We start from the raw sequence: 13,161 nt of genomic DNA, 5'->3' as shown, positions 1-13,161 counted from the left end.
ATGATTGAGCTAAACTTTGACCCTTTACCTCACAATCAGCAGACACATGGCAACCAATCAGCTAGCACCCCTTCCTGGACCCCCATCCCCTATCAAAAATCTGTAGCAGTGGCCATATTGGATTAATTCTCTGCTGGCTGCTGACTGTTAGTGAGAGTAGGGTCAGACTTGCTGCAGATGGGTAAGGAAAGCATTTGCTAGGCCTGTGTTCTTGTTCCTCACTTGCTGTGAAAGCACACCAAACAGGCCTTTTGAGGGCTAGCACATCAGTCTCCAGAGCTGTGTGCACACTATTGCTGTTGCCTTATTAAGTTGCAGGCACAGAACCACTCCAGTGCATTATTATTTCACTGTATTCTGATAATACTATTGCATTTCTCTGTGTGAGACACTCCACAACCCACTGACACCCAGAGCTGTGCATAATGTGATTTCTGCCCTTTAGAGATTAAAACACTCTAATTTTTAGTGGGACTTTTGGCATGGATCCCACTCCAGCATGCCCCTGTCCAGGTGTTTTAAAATTTGCCTGCCCATTGAAGTCTATGGCGGAGAGCCAGATTCGCCTGTTCGCGAACATTTGTGGAAGTTCGAGTTCGCCATTCGCGAACAGAAAATTCTATGTTCGCGACATCTCTAATAGCTTGTCTGAATGGTACACCCGTGGCACAGATCAGACAGCGATGACAGCTTAAATTACAGTGGTTCATTGCTTCCAGGTAAAGGAGAATTTGATAGGTTGCTATCTCTAAATACACAGTGCTGCCATTCAGAAGGAGGGTCCTGGGGGGCATTTAGGAGGATCGGAGGGGCAGATTGGAGAATGGGGAGCAGTGAACATCATGAAAGCTCACCATACATGCCTGTTTACCCCCGTTTCTCATAGTCATTTGGGCTCTAGCATTCTTTAACCACTTCGCATCCAGACCTTGTTTTCAACTTATTGACCAGAGCAGTTTTGACAGTTTAGCTATGTCCCTATTTAACCACTTGAGGACCCACCCTTTACCCCCCCTTAAGGACCAGCGCTAGTTTGATTGATCTGTGCTGGGTGGGCTCTGCAGCCCCCAGCACAGATCAGGGTGCAGGCAGGGAGATCAGATTGCCCCCCTTTTTTCCCCCCTATGGGGATGATGTGCTGGGGGGGTCTGATCTCTGCTGCCTGCGAGTGGCTGGCGGGGGGGCACCTCAAAGCCCCCCTCCGCGGCGAAATGCTCCCCCTCCCTCTCCTACCTGGCCCCCTTTGGTAAGCCGGGCTGCACAGGACGCTATCCGTCCTGTGCAGCCAGTGACAGGCTGTCTCCTGTCACATGTCGGCGATCCCCGGCCGCTGATTGGCCGGGGATCGCCGATCTGCCTTACGGCGCTGCTGCGCAGCAGCGCCGTACAAATGTAAACAAAGCGGATTATTTCCGCTTGTGTTTACATCTAGCCTGCGAGCCGCCATCGGCGGCCCGCAGGCTATTCACGGAGCCCCCCGCCGTGATTTGACAGGAAGCAGCCGCTCGTACGAGCGGCTGCTTCCTGATTAATTAGGCTGCAGCTGGCGACGCAGTACTGCGTCGCTGGTCCTGCAGCTGCCACTTTGCCGACGCACGTTATGAGTGTGCGGTCGGCAAGTGGTTAATCAGAAATAACTTTATCCCTACTTATGACACAGAAATGAAATATATATTGTTTTTTTCAAGACAAACTAGGCTTTCATTGTATGCCATTTTTTCCCTCAAACAATTTTGTCTTCTATGAATTTTAATGGGAAAACAAAGAAAAAAATAGAAAAAACATGTATTTCTCACTTTTACCAATTCTAGTTTAAAAATAAAAAGTGCTACTGTCGATAAAAACACACATTTTGTTTGGCTATTCTTACTGCTTATCACAAAACTTCGATTATGTTTCTGTCACAATTTATGGTGAAGATATTTGATTCTGAAATAGTGCTACAAAGTGTGTTTTTCACTATGAAATGAGAAAATACAAGTATTTTTAATAGTAAAAATCAATCTCATTAGCTCAGGAAACTTATATTCCCATTCACCAATTAGTCCTGCATCAGATAGTGCCAGAAATATGCACAGGAGGAAGCCCAATCCTGCACAGCACTGCTTCTGCTACAAGACGTATATCTACTGACCTGTGGCTTAGATGAAGTCCCAGAGGACGTATATCTACTGACCTGTGGACGAAGTGGTTAATGACTCATACTTCACACTATTTTTAATAAGCACGTCCCTTTTTGCTTTGAACCAGTTACCATTTGTAGCCGGATTTGCATAACTGTGAACTTACTTCTGTACTAATACTGTATGTTTTAGTCTATGTATTCCTAACCCAGATATACTGTATATGTACCACCTTTGTATTAACTTTTTCCAAAACATTTTTTGATGTTCAAATTTTACAAATTCACTGAATATAGGCAAGTCCCAAGAAGGAATATATATATTTTTGTTACTTGCAATTTAATGGACTTTCTTTAGAAATTGGCTGGAAATACCCATTCCTTAAAGAGAACCAGAGACGAAGCACCTTCATGTATTTTACCATATATATCAATGGGAACATGACAGTAAACACCTGCCCTGCTCTTTGTTTCATTCTACTCTGCTAAATCTGCCTGTCATCAGCCCTGATATTAATCCCCGAATGAGCATTCAATCTAGCTTTTCCTGGAATGATTATAGCTGAGTCAGTCTTCTGTGATGTCTTTTCAAGCCCAAGTCTGCCCCCCTGTGGCTCTGCTTTCCTGCTATTTATCCACGAAGCAGAAAAGCAGAGCCACAAGGGGGCAGGCTTGGCTATCACATTACAATACTCCCAGTGTCTGACAAACTTTGGTGCCAACAATTATATAATATAAAAGGCTTGAAAAGTAGAGAGACATTATATAGCTATTTGCAGAAGTCTGGTCCTTTATATCGGTTTGTTGATAGCCCATACGTTGACCCTTTAGCCGGGGTCCATTGGGTCCGTCGGTCCCATTTGCACTAGGCAACCTTAAGCAACACTTCCTAGTGTCTAGTTGTTACAGTGTGTTTTGGCTCTTGCAGGGAAACAAGAAAAGGCCGAGCATAGCGATGAGATTGAGATGATGAAATCGAGCACGGCATTTGCACAAACAATGGGAAAATCAGATACCGACGTTTCTAAAAGCGCTACCAATATAACTGTTATGTTAAAATAAAAAAAATTCACACATAGTTTACAAACAAGTTTATTTATCTTTTACATTCGATTATGATAACACAGCTTTTACCATAAATCATTGTCAGAAGCATAATGTTTTATAATAGGATGATAGGTATTAACAGCAAAGACTAAAGCCAGCCAAACACTATACAACCGTGTCTATATCACCATGATAAACATTGGCATTCTGTGTCTTGTTTAATGGCGATCGCGGTGTCCATTTTTGTATAGCACTTATCTCCTGTCGGACTCAAAGTGCTTATGAGACAGCCACTAGAGCGCGCTCAGTAGGCAGTAGCAGTGTTAGGGAGTCTCGCCCAAAGAACTCCTTACTGAATAGGTGCTGGCTTACTGAACTGGCAGAGCCGAGATTCAAACCCAGGTCTCCTGTGTCAGAGGCAGAGCCCTTAACCATTACACTATCCAGCCACTGTACTGTATGTATGTATGTATGTATGTATGTATGTATGTATGTATGTGTATGTATGTATGTGTATATATGTGTATATATATATGTGTATATATATATATATATACATATATATATACATACAAATTTTGCCTAATTGGATGAGCTTTAGTGGTCACTTTCCAAAGAATGTGTGGGGTGCTTTATTTCCTCACTTGAGGTATTCTGCCAACAACCAAATAACACATCATTTTTATATCCATTCACAAAGGTTTAATCCTCATGCTGTATTTTAAAAATAGATTTGTATTTCTTTGCCAATTTTAAGAATTCAATGCCGTATTGCTTTCTTATTTTATGGAAAATAAAAGACAGCTTTAATACAATTATCATTTGTTAATAAACTGACATATATGCTGCATTGCTTTAATATTGCAAAATTATCCCATAACATCTGTGAAATGACTCTTTGTAAAAAGAAAAAACACGTGTTACTTTGAAAATCTGACAATAGTTTAATCTGAAAACAGAAAAAAACAGAAGTTGTTTAGGTAATACCTTTATTGACTAATGGTACAAGATTTCCTTGCAAGTTTTCAAAACTAAATTTGTTCTTTGATCATGATACAAAACTGGTTTAGAACCGTATAACATTATTTCTTACATGCACAAACATATATGATTTTCTGGGTGCACAGAGCAACTTAAAACTTGTTACAGGTTGTATTACGTTTAACCACTTTACCCCCACCCGTACGAATTTCTCCGTCCCTTTTTCCATCCTTTCACCCCCAGGAATGGAGAAATCCGTACTTTCCGCGCTCCCGCCGCTGCCCGCGCTTCCGCTCGCTCTAGCGCGCACTCCCGCTCGTAAACACGCCGCCGGACGCTCGCCCGGAGATCAATGAACGGGAAAATCCATTCCCGTTCGTTGATCTAAGCTTCGAGGAAGTACTAGGAGGCTGGGAAAGTTTTTTTTTTCACAATGATCGCGCTGCTTCTCCGATAATGGATTGGAGGTCGCATTAAACAAAAAGTTACTGTTGCCATCTTGTGGCCAAATAGTAAAACTACACCCTAAAGCATTTTTCACATACAAATACATTACTTATACACAAAAAAATACCTCATTACCTCCCACATTCCCCATTTTTTTATTTTTTTTTGTAATTAAAAAAAAAATTAAAAAAATTACAATTAAAAAAAATACATAAATAGTTACCTTAGGGACTGAACTTTTTAAATATTTATGTCAGGAGGGTACAACACTGTTACTTTATAAACTATGGGCTTGTAATTAGGGATGGACGCAAAACTGAAAAAAATGCACCTTTATTTCCAAATAAAATATTGGCACCAAACATTGTGTTAGTGACATAATTTAAACTATTTTATAACCAGGACAAATGGGCAAATACATTTCATGGGTTTTAATTACAGTAGCATGCATTATTTAAAAACTATAATGGCTGAAAACTGAAAAATAATGATTTTTTTCCCACATTTTTCCTATTTTCCCATTAAAACATATTTAGAATAAAATAATTCTTGGCATAATGTCCCACCTAAAGAAAGCCTAATTGGTGGCGGAAAAAACAAGATATAGTTCATTTAATTGTGATAAGTAATGATAAAGTTATAGACAAATGAATGGAAGGAGCACTGAAAGGGGAAAATTGCTCTGGTGCTCAAGGGGTAAAACCCTTCAGTGGTGAAGTGGTTAATGTGTATGCCCCAAAAAATCATATAAAGTTTGTGCATGTAAGAAATGGCTTAATATGGTTCTGATCCAGTATCTTGCCTGAAGAACAAAATATCTGTATAAGTGCAAATGGCTGCATTTGATATTTATCATTTCTGCGGTGCCCGCTATTTGAGCTGTTTTGTGGCACCTGATATTTACAATATTTTGCAGCTGGTTTGCGGTGGGGGTGGTTAAGGTTAGGTGTCCGTGGTAAGGTTTAAGGTTAGGCATGGGGGGTTAAGGTTAGGCATTGGTGGAGGGGTGGTCAGGGTTAAGGTGCGTACACACGCCGGACTGGAGGCAACGACGGGTCCGTCGTTACCTCCCGCTGGGTGGGCGTGCCAACGACAGTCCGGCGTGTGTACGCACTGTCGGCGGACTGATACGGCTGCTTCTGAGCGATCCGCCGGGCGGATCGCTCAGAAGCAGCTGTATCAGTCCGCTGACAGTGCGTACACACGCCGGACTGTCGTTGGTACGCCCACCCAGCGGGAGGCAACGACGAACCCGTCGTTGCCTCCAGTCCAGCGTGTGTACGCACCTTTAGGCATTTGGGGTGGGGTGGGGTTAGTTATCAACGAAGGCGGGGGGGGGGGGGGTTGTTAAAGAGAACCAGAGATGAAGCACCCTCTTGTATGTTACCTTATAAATCAGTGGGAACATGACAGTAAGCACCTAATCTGCCCTTTGTTTCATTGTTCTCTGTGTAATCTGACTGTTATCACCTCTGATAAGAATCCCCGACTGAGAAGTCAGGCTGCTCCGTCTAGCTTTGCTACAGAAAGATTATAGCTAAGTCTGTCTTCTGTGGTGTTATTTCAAGCCCAAGCCTGCCCCCTTGTGGCTTTGCTATAATGACTCAGCAATAATCATTCCCAGCAAAGCCAGATTTAATTGCTCAGTCTGGGATTCTTGTGACTGCTAATAACAGACACTTTTAGCAGTGAGGACGAAACAGACAGCATGGTAAGTGTTTTCTCTAATGTTCTTACTGATATATATGGTAAAATACACAAGGGTGCTTCGTCTCTGGTTCCCTTTAAGGTAGAGGAGGGATCTGTGTGAGTTTAGGGTTAGGTTTAGCTGTAGTAAAAGATCTTTATAATTTGTAGTTTGGCATACTTTCCTGAAAAAAGAGGAATTAGAATCTTTGGCAGTCATTATCTACATGATTACAATGGTTAATATACTGTATGTTTTGATTGTTTAACTTTGTAGCATCTGGAAATGCTGGAAGGAAATGACACCTGTATCCTTACATTCTGGGAATAGCACAGAGTTCATAGGATTGTGGACTGTGAGTTAATGCATAGATAGGATCATCTCGAGGACGAGGCTGTTTTTTGGGAATCTCAAACGTAAACTGCTGCAGCAGAGTGGTAAAAAAGAGAAAAAGCTCCATTCTAGCCAGCTGCTCTCCAACACAATTGCGGCGACCTGTAACAGAAAACATAAAAACCTTTGCACATGACTGTATTATTATTATGTATTACTTATAAAGCCCCAACATATTACACAGCCCTGAACAATATACTGCAGAATACAGGTTAAAGCATACCTGAACTGACATGTGACATGAGATAACAGTATAGATAGCCAGGAATAGGTGTAGCCAGGAATAGGTAGCCAGGTATAGGTACAGCCAGTATAGATAGCCAGGAATATGTAGACAGGTAAGAATACAGCTAGTATAGATAGCCAGGTATAGATACAGCCAGTATAGATAGCCAGGAATAGGTAGCCAGGTATAGATACAGCCAGTATAGATAACCAGGGATAGGTGTAGCCAGGTATAGGTACAGCCAGTAGAGATAGCCAGGATTAGGTAGCCAGGTTATAGATACAGCCAGGATTAGGTAGCCAGGTATAGATACAGTCAGGAATAGGTAGCCAGGTATAGGTACAGCCAGTATAGTAGCCAGGTATAGGTACAGCCAGTATAGGTAGCCCCTGCCTCATCTTTCCTGCTGCCTGACGGTCCCCTCTTTGCCTTCTCTACCTCCTGGTCCCTCTCCAGTGGCTGATACTGTCACTGCATAACAGTGGTGACACTCCAGCAGGCACAAGGCAGTGCCCAGTAACGCCAGCCACATACAGGAAGTTACATATGTTTACTTTCTGTATGCGGCCAGAGTTGCTAGGCAATGCTTGCTGTCTACTTGCTGCCGGTCACCGCTGATATGCGTGAAAGTATCAGCCGCTGGAGGGGGACCAGGGGGCAGAGAGGGCAAGGAGGAGACTGGCAGGCAGAGAGGAGGGCAGCAAAACGGCGGAGGGGGTACAGGTGACCAGGGGGTTCTGGACAGTGCCTGGCTGCAGGGGCCCTGACTAGAGATGGCCCGAACGGTTCGCCGGCGAACGGTTCCCGGCTAACTTTGGTGGTTCGCGTTCGCCAGCGAATGCGAACTTTTCCAGAAGTTCGGTTCGCCCCTATAGTGCATTATGAGGGTCAACTTTGACCCTCTACATCCCAGTCAGCAGGCACATTGTAGCCAATCAGGCTACACTCCCTCCTGGAGCCCCACCCCCCCTTATAAAAGGCAGGCAGCGTCAGGCATTGGACTCACTCGTGTGCCTGCATTAATTAGAGAAGGGAAAGCTGCTGCAGACTCTCATAGGGAAAGCTTAGTTAGGCTCTTGTAGGCTTCTTAGCTTGCTCCTTGCTGATTCTTATTGCTAAAAAAGCTCCCCTTGTTCTTGTGATCTATGTGTGTGTGTGTGTGTGTGTGTGTGTGTGTCCCACTGACACTTGTGTTGCATAGACAGCCTTGGTAATTCCTACTGTGTGTGCCACTGTCAGGCCCAGCACATTCAGTGACTACCTGTGTGTGTGCCAGGTGCACATTGTAATACCCATCACTGCATATACCTACCTGTTGTTCACTGTGCACCCACCTACCTACGTGAGCGCACGCAGTGTCACTGTGCCTGTCCGGTACCTGTCTGTGTGTGACAGGTGCACATTGTAATATCCATCACTGCATATACCTACCTGCACAGACCTTCAGCACAGCTGGAGGCATTGTCACTGAGAAGAAAAGTCGCTGAAGTCACAAAAGTGTTCAGTACCTCACCTTTATCAAAATGAATGAGGCATGGATCCTGGAGGGCTACTTCCCGCCCCAAGACTAAGTCAGTCCCCGCACACAGCATCTCTGCCTGCACGCCGTGTGACTACCTGCCCCAAAACTAAGTCGCTCCCCACACAGCGCCTCTGCCCGCAGGCCGCTTGACTGCCTTCTCCGCCACCACCAACAGGGTCCAGGACTCCAGGTGGCTTCCTGAATTTTTAAGGCCGCTGCTAGCAGCGCCCGCTATGCTACTTTTTCTGGTAGGTGTACATGCCTCCCTAACTTTTCTGGCTGCACTGCAGCTGCAACAACAAAACAAAAGGCATGTACATGTTCCAATTCCCCTTCGTAATCATTACCTTGCCACGGTGAAGGGGCTTGTGTATCACAAGCAACGACCACCGGCTATATGAGTGTCTCGGGGGGGGGGGGGGGGGAGAGAGGGGAGCACACCCATGATAATAAGGTCGCACTGGCGCACGGAAGGGGGTGTTCCGGGTGTCCATAACCTCCCCCTGCGCCGAGACCGTCCGTATAAATGTGTACAATTGTCCCTGCGATGCTGCTGCGCATAGGCGCTTGACTACAGAGAGCCGCACTCCGGGCGGCTGAGTAAAGAAGAGTCCTCCTCTGTCCCTCCCTTCCTCCCTTAGCTCTCTCTCCAATCAGTGGCAGCATTTTGAAACTGGCACCTCTCTTCAGCCTATAGAAAGAGAGGCAGCTGAGCCAGCCCACCCCCACACGCCTGTCAGCGCGCACATGGAGCCGAGCATGGAGGAAAAGCACACTCCTCCAGTCCAGGAAGACTGCACTGTCTGCAGGAGGAGCGGCTGCCGCTGGGTCACCAATGTACTTCTTTCCCCTAGGGAGGCAGCCAGCTACTCTCCACATCCAGCCCTGCAAACACCATGTCACCACGCAGACACCAGGTAGAGTGACCAGACGTCCCGGATTGCCCGGGACACGTCCCGGATTCGGGGTCCGCTGTCCCAGGCTGCATGAGGTCCCGGGAAACGTCCCGCTTTCAGCAGCGGGACGTCCCGGCCTCGGGACTCTGGCCACTCTCTCCTCAATGAACTGGCAGCGGCGTCTATAGACGCCGTGCCAGTTTATTGCCTGCAGCCCCGCTCCAGCCTCCTCTTCCGGTGTCTGTTTCCAACACCGGCAGGCGAGCAGGGCTACGGCAAGATGGCTCCCGAAGCCCTGTACTGGAGACCTATTTGTGTCTCCAGTACAGGGCTTCGGGCGCCATCTTGCCGTAGCCCTGCTCTGCCAGGCTGTCAGCGCGGGAGACTGCAGGAGAAGTAAGACGGTCCCAGGAGCAGCGCGCCAGAGGCCGGAGACTTCTGCCAGGTGAGTAAATGCTTTCTTTTCCAGGTGAAATGTTTGCCCGCATTGTTTCTTTTCCAGGTGAAATGTTTGCCCGCATTGTTTCTTTTCTGGTGAAATGTTTGCCTACATTGTTTCTTTTCTGGTGAAATGTTTGCCCGCATTGTTTCTTTTCTGGTGAAATGTTTGCCCGCATTGTTTCTTTTCTAGCAAAATGTTTGCCCGCAGTGCGTTTCTTTTCTGGTGAAATGTTTTCCCGCATTGTTTCTTTTCTAGCGAAATGTTTGCCCGCAGTGCGTTTCTTTTCTGGTGAAATGTTTGCCCGCATTGGTTCTTTTCTAGCGAAATGTTTGCCCGCAGTGCGTTTCTTTTTTGGTGAAATGTTTGCCCGCATTGTTTCTTTTCTAGCGAAATGTTTGCCCGCAGTGCGTTTCTTTTCTGGTGAAATGTTTGCCCGCAGTGCGTTTCTTTTCTGGTGAAATGTTTGCCCGCATTGTTTCTTTTCTGGTGAAATGTTTGCCCGCATTGTTTCTTTTCTGGTGAAATGTTTGCCCGCATTGTTTCTTTTCTGGTGAAATGTTTGCCCGCATTGTTTCTCTTCTAGCGAAATGTTTGCCCGCAGTGCGTTTCTTTTCTGGTGAAATGTTTGCCCGCAGTGCGTTTCTTTTCTGGTGAAATGTTTGCCCGCATTGCGTTTATTTTGTACCGACATGTTGCCCGCATTGCGTTTATTTTGTACTGACATGTTTGCCCGCATTGCATTTATTTTATACTGACATGTTGCCCGCATTGCGGTTATTTTGTGCTGACATGTTGCCTATTGCGTTTATTTTCTGGTGTCCGGGGTAACTGTTACTGCATTTATTATTTAATGGTCATAGATGGCTATGTTTGCTGCTTTGTGGTTACGGTATACTATTAGCATCACACAGTTTCTGCACACCCATGATGCAAAGTCTCGTTTGTCCACATCATGGCGTAAACACTGCTTTCTTATGCCTCGCTGTTACATCATTACGTTAGCTCCGCCCATACAATGTCATGGCCACGCCCATTTTTCCGGCGCGGCGCGCTGCGCGTGCGGCAGCCCCCCCCCAGTCTTTGCCGCTGCGCGCGCTCCTCAGTCCTCCCCACTTTTCGCCGCGGCGCGCTGAGCGCAAGGCCCCCCCCCCCCCCCCGTCCCAGGTTGGATCCACAAAAATCTGGTCACTCTACACCAGGGAGAGTGCACTGCAGCAGCGACAGTCACACAGTAAGCTCAGCTAGCCAGGTAATCAAACTGTGTGTGTGGTAGTGTTGTCCGGATCATGAACGATTCGGATCTTTGATCCTAATCTATTTTATGAGTCGATCATCCGAATCATCAAAATGAACGATTCGGATCGCAAAAGGGGCGGGGCCAGGAGCGACACGCCCCCTCCCAGCGGGCAGCGGGGTCCTGGAAGCAGGGATCGCTCTGTTGGATGGGAGCCAGCCTTGCAGGGAGACAGGTAGATGAGAGAGAGGGGACATGGGTGCCACTGCCAGATATGTGTAGAGCACACATACTGGCTGCAATGTGCTGCTCATTATAGGCTGGCTGTTCCGTAGTGCTGCACAGTGAACACATTGGAAGCTTTTGGCTCAGCACAGCTCAGTAACTTTGCAGACACTGTGATTGAAAGCAGAGCCGTCTCACCCACCAGGCAGCTATAAATTCCTGCCTGGAGCGGCAGGAGGAGCCAGGAGCGCTGTTGAGAGTTAAGAGAATAAATGCCTCTCAGCCCACTTAGGTTTCAGTTTACACAGCAGCAGCTAACAGCAGCTCCTGACTGGACTCATAACTGGATTCACTGACTGATTAATTCAGTTCCTTCAGCTCAATGATTCAAAGAACCACAGTACTGAGTCAGTGAGAGAAGGCTTGGAGTACAGCATCAGCTTCTGAGTCCTGACTCTTCACTCTGATTCATTCAGTTCCTCTCTCTCTGCTACTAGTAACTGAGTGGATGTAGAGACTGAGCTAGCAGGATTAGCAGCCAGGCATGGACTGCCCCCCAGGCTTTTATTCAGTGATTTAGGGATGGTCTGGTGTATTCAGGTTTGTTGTTGTACAGTGATGTGAAACACTAGGCTAGCTCATAAAAGTGCAATTGGAGGACAGGCAAGCTGGTAAATATACACAGGATGATGCAGAGCTTGCCTGGAGGGTCCCTGGGAAAACATCTGTCTTGTCTCTCCCCATTGTTATAATGACTGCATGTGCAGATATGGTGTTAAACAGGTTGAAAAGTTTTGACAGTCCCTAGACTCCAGGAGGGCTGCTTACTGACTTGTGTGAGAGACTGGCAGTGACAGGAATCCTATTAACGGCAACTAGTCTCTGTGTAATTTGGGACTGCAATACAGATTAGCTCTCTGCTCCATCTCCTGCTATTCTCCTTTAGACTGTAAGCCCACAAGGGCAGGGCTCTTTCCCCCTTTTGTGTCTTGGAAATCATTATACATTTTATTCATCATGTTACTTTTATCACTGTCATTACCACTTCTGTATTTTGTATTCTGTATGCTGTATCATTTTTTTGTATTTTGTCACTAATTATGTATCTTGTATATTGGTGTACACCATTGTCTGTATTATGTACCCCATGTTTGTTTCTCACTTTGTACAGCGCCACGGAATATGTTGGCGCTTTTTAAATCAATAATAATAATAATTCTCAGTCTCACTCCACTCCTCCTCTCTCTGGGCTAGTGCACAACAAAATCGCAATAGCAATCGCTAGCAATTTGCAAATGCGACTTGACAATTTGGGCTGAGGCTGCCATGATAATGGGCCTCAAGTCTATGTTTCCCCACAGGCCAAAAGGTCCCAGTCCTCCCCTGGTAGCAGCATAGTGTGTGTGTATAGTGTGTATCTACTGTGTGTGTATAGTGTGTGTGTGTGTGTATACTGTGTGTGTGTGTATAGTGTATATCTACTGTGTGCTGTGTGTGTGTGTACTGTGTGTGTGTATAGTGTGTGTGTGTGTGTACTGTGTGTGTGTACTGTGTATAATGTGTGTGTGTGTGTGTGTGTACTGTGTATAGTGTGTGTGTTGTGTGTACTGTGTGCATGTGTATATATTGTGTGCGTGTGTGTGTGTGTATGCCGCAATAAGTATATTTTATGGTGAAACGCTCTGCTGCATTACAACTATTTTGTGGTGAACCCATGCCGTAATAAGTGTAATTTCTGGTGAAACGCAGCTGTATTATGATTTTCGGGGGTCTTGGGGGGTGGGGTTCACCACAGGGGTGGGGGGTATGGGGCTGGGGGGCAATCACGGGGGGGGGGGGGGGCTGGGGCGCAACACAGGATTTCTCGCCTGGAGTGACAAAATGGCTAGAGACGCCCCTGATTGAAAGGCAAAATAATCCTCCTGCACTCGGCACTAAA

The 13,161-nt window shown here is 46.0% G+C and overlaps 1 pseudogene; it reads right to left on the bottom strand.

Annotated features, from left to right (window-relative positions):
- Nucleotides 1-5,827: 5,827 nt before the first annotated feature.
- Nucleotides 5,828-13,161, bottom strand: part of LOC137521215 (cytochrome P450 2D15-like) — a 180,713-nt pseudogene continuing 173,379 nt past the window's right edge.

This window comes from Hyperolius riggenbachi, chromosome 6, assembly GCF_040937935.1.
Source record: "Hyperolius riggenbachi isolate aHypRig1 chromosome 6, aHypRig1.pri, whole genome shotgun sequence".
Lineage (NCBI taxonomy): Eukaryota > Metazoa > Chordata > Amphibia > Anura > Hyperoliidae > Hyperolius > Hyperolius riggenbachi.
This window is presented reverse-complemented; position numbering and strand designations above follow the sequence as displayed.